This window comes from Macaca thibetana, chromosome X (genome assembly GCF_024542745.1).
Source record: "Macaca thibetana thibetana isolate TM-01 chromosome X, ASM2454274v1, whole genome shotgun sequence".
Lineage (NCBI taxonomy): Eukaryota > Metazoa > Chordata > Mammalia > Primates > Cercopithecidae > Macaca > Macaca thibetana.
The window spans coordinates 81236723-81240700 of record NC_065598.1 but is presented as its reverse complement, the minus strand read 5'-3'; the positions used below and the strand labels follow the sequence as shown (position 1 = coordinate 81240700).

Below are 3978 nucleotides of genomic sequence, written 5' to 3'. Positions count from 1 at the left end.
CAAACCAATATTCTTTTTTTTTTTTTTTTTTTTTTTTTTTTTTTTGAGACGGAGTTACGCTCTGTCACCCAGTCTGGAGTGCAGTGGCGTGATCTCTGCTCACTGAAACCTCTGTCTCCTGGGTTCACGCCATTCTCCTGCCTCAGCCTCCCGAGTAGCTGGGGTACAGACACCCGCCACCATGCCCAGCTAAATTTTTTTTGTATTTTTAGTAGAGATGGGGTTTCACCGTGTTAGCCAGGATGGTCTTGATGTCCTGACCTTGTGATCCACCCGCCTCGGCCTCCCAAAGTGCTGGGATTACAGGTGTGAGCCACTGCACTTGGCCTATCCAAACCAATATTCTAATGGCTAGTAGCAGTAGTGATAATCGAAAAGAACAGATAACTTAAAAGTCACTTATATTTAGCCTTGCGCTATTTTTTACCTACCATATTTCATCAGATTTAAGATGCTGCTTCTTTCACAGTCTGACGTATCTGATGTTGGAATAAACGTAACTAGCAGCATTTGTTTGTTTGTTTGCTTTTAGAGGCAGGATCTTGCTATTTGCTCAGGCTGGTCTCAAACTTTTGGCCTCAAGCAATCCTTCCACTTCAGCCTCCCAGACATAAGCAACTCTGCTCAGCATTTTTTTTTTAATTAAAGGTATATGGTATGCCTTAGATTTGATGAAATATTGGTGTTTGAATATATTCAGATCTGAGGTTTTAAAAAATTCATTTCAGGCTGGGCACAGTGGGTCACGTCTGTAATCCCAGCACTCTGGGAGGCCGAGGCGGGCAGATCATGAGGTCAGGAGATCAAGACCATCCTGGCTAACACGGTGAAACCCCATCTCTACTAAAAGTACAAAAAAAAAAAATTAGCCGGGCGTGGTGGCAGGTGCCTGTAGTACCAGCTACTCAGGAGGCTGAGGCAGGAGAATGGGGTGAACACGGCAGGTGGAGCTTGCAGTGAGCCGAGATCGAGCTGCTGCACTCCAGCCTGGGCAACAGAGCGAGAATCTGTCTCAAAAAAAAAAAAAAAAAAAATTCATTTCAAATACTGGAGATAAATTCTGAAGAGTTTACTTATGAAAAACTAGCAAGTAAACTGCTTCCCTACCTTGAGCAGCTTAAGTACCACTGCCTCCTTGACATCATCCCAGTACTACATTCTACCTCTGAACATCCATAGCTCTTTGGTTGTGCTTATCTTAGGGAAGATACCACATACAACACTGTATTTCTGTTTCCCTCTTTCCTAGTAGAGTGTAAGTCCTTTGAAATAATTCTAACTTTTGTGTCCTGTGCTGCAACCAGCATAGCAGAACATGTGAATTCCTACTACCTACCAGGCACTTCATGGGCATAGAAACTACACAAAAATTATTCAATGATATCCACAAGGAACCTTGTCTGTGAGAAAATGTTAATTACATAAATTGTGTAAGTACCGTATCTATAAATACCACCTATCACTTGCTAGTTTTTCATAAGTAAGCTCCTCAGAATTTATCTCCAGTATTTGAAATGATTTTTTTAAAACCTTGGATCAGATCTCAAACACACTCATATTTCATCAAATCTAAGACATATTATATACCTTTATTTTTTATTTGTTTATTTTTTGAGACTGAGTTTTCTTCTTGTTGCCCAGGCTGAAGTGCAATGGCATGATCTACGCTCACTGCAGCCTCCACCTCCCGGGTTCAAGTGATTCTCCTGTCTCAGCCTCCCAAGTAGCTGGAATTACAGGCATGCGCCACCATGCCGAGCTAATTTTGTACTTTTTTGTGTGTGTTTTTAGTAGAGACAGGGTTTCACTATGTTGGTTAGGCTGGTCTCGAACTCCTGACCTCAGGTGATTCACCCACCTTGCCCTCCCAAAGTGCTGGGATTATAGGTGTGAGCCACCATACCCGACCATATCATATACCTTCAATTTTTAAAAAAAGGCGAGCAAAGTCGCTTATGTCTGGTTGGCTGAGGTGGGAGGATCACTTGGGGCCAGGAGTTTGAGACCAGCCTGGGCAACATAGCAAGATCCTATCTCTAGAAGAGAGAACATCTAAATTGTACCCTAGAGGATTGAGAGAGGGAACACAACACCGGAATTGGACTTGTAGGATGGGTAGAAGTTAGAATATGGAGCAGGATAAGATGGAAGAACATTCTAAGAGGACACACTAGCACACGCAGAGAAAGAGGCAATAATAGCAAGGCATGTTCAAGAAACAAATGGTATATCATAAAGACAGTATAATACACATTAGCAGTAGGGTGGGTAAGGAGAGGGAAGATAGGATTAGAAGGTAAGCTGGAATCAGATATGAAGGGCCTTGTATATCAAACTAAGGAGCTTTGATTCTGCAAGCAATGATGAGCCACTAAAGATTTCAGAAAGACCACTATTCATTATAGTTGTCAGGAAGACAACTATGTCATAATAGACAAATAGGTTAGAAGAATAGGGTAGCAGACACTGTATGACCTGTTCCCAATCCCTTACCCCTTGCCTTCCTCATCACGGGAAAATAAACACGATTTCCCTACTCCCTATCTTCCTTAGGCTAAGTGTGTGGCTATATGACAAGTACTGGTTGAGATATACACAGAGGTCTTCTGAGGAGATTCTAAGAAAGCATTTACTTTTCTGATAAAAGGGAGTCAGAAGCATCTTGTGTACATTTTTATCTGCTATTTCCTACTTTGAATGTGTAGCTGCTCCCTGGAGGTACAGCAGACATCTTGTGACCATGAGGTGACAAACCAGCATGCTGTAGAGTACAGAGTGGAAAGAGAAAAAGTCTATGTCCTTAATAGCACCAATAAGCCACTGTCCCAACCCTATACTGCCTAATTCTAGGCTATAAATAGGGCTTTTTTTTTTTTTTTTTTTTTTGCTTAAGCTAATATTAAGTACTTAACTAGTTTACTGTCACCTGCAAGCAGAACATATTCTGAAATGAGAGAAAGCAAGATTGACAGTGAGCAAATTAGCCTGAAGGCTACTACAGTAACCCAGAAAAGTGATGATGATGACTTGAGGGAGAGTAATTATAGGATTAGAGAAGGTAGAATAGATTTGAAGGAGTGGGAGGTAGAGACAATTTTGTTTTAGGCATATTGACATTGGCATATCTATGGGATGTTAGATGAATATAACTAATAAGTAGAAATAAAGGTCTACAGCACTAGAGAGCTATGGGGGTTGAAGATATGAATAATAAAACAAATGGTGGCTGAAGCCAGTGAAGTCTGTTAAATGAAAATGAGAGTGCATATAGAATGAGAAAATAGGACTAGGGGGCCGGGCGCGGTGGCTCAAGCCTGTAATCCCAGCACTTTGGGAGGCCGAGATGGGCGGATCACGAGGTCGGGAGATCGAGACCATCCTGGCTAACACGGTGAAACCCCGTCTCTACTAAAAAAATACAAAAAACTAGCCGGGCGCGGTGGCGGGCGCCTGTAGTCCCAGCTACTAGGGAGGCTGAGGCAGGAGAATGGCGTGAACCCGGGAGGCGGAGCTTGCAGTGAGCTGAGATCTGGCCACTGCACTCCAGCCTGGGCGGCAGAGCGAGACTCCGTCTCAAAAAAAAAAAAAAAAAAAAAAAAAAAAAAAAAAAGAAAATAGGACTAGGGATGAAACTTGAGCAGCCTCAGCATTTAAGGGATTCAGAGCAAGAGAAAAAAATGAAGAATAACAAAAGCAGGAAAAATAGAAAGCAAAGGGATAAGTGAGTTTCATGGAGATAGTGGTGAAGAGTCAATAATGACATAAAAATTCAGGTAGGGGCTGGGTGCGGTGGCTCACGCCTGTAATCCCAACACTGTGGGAGGCTGAGTCAGGCACAGGCTTGAGCTCAGGAGTTCGAGACCAGCCTCGACAACATGGTGAAGTCCTGTCTCTACCAAAAATACAAAAAAATTAGGCAAGGTGGCGGGTGCCTTAGTCCCAGCTACTCGGGAGGGTAAGATGGGAGGATTGCTTGAT

General features: G+C 42.7%; 1 protein-coding gene across 1 annotated transcript in view; it reads right to left on the bottom strand.

Annotated features, from left to right (window-relative positions):
• APOOL (apolipoprotein O like) overlaps positions 1-3978 on the bottom strand; it is an 89134-nt gene that overhangs the window by 2332 nt on the left and 82824 nt on the right. The gene's annotated exons all lie outside the window — the stretch shown is intronic.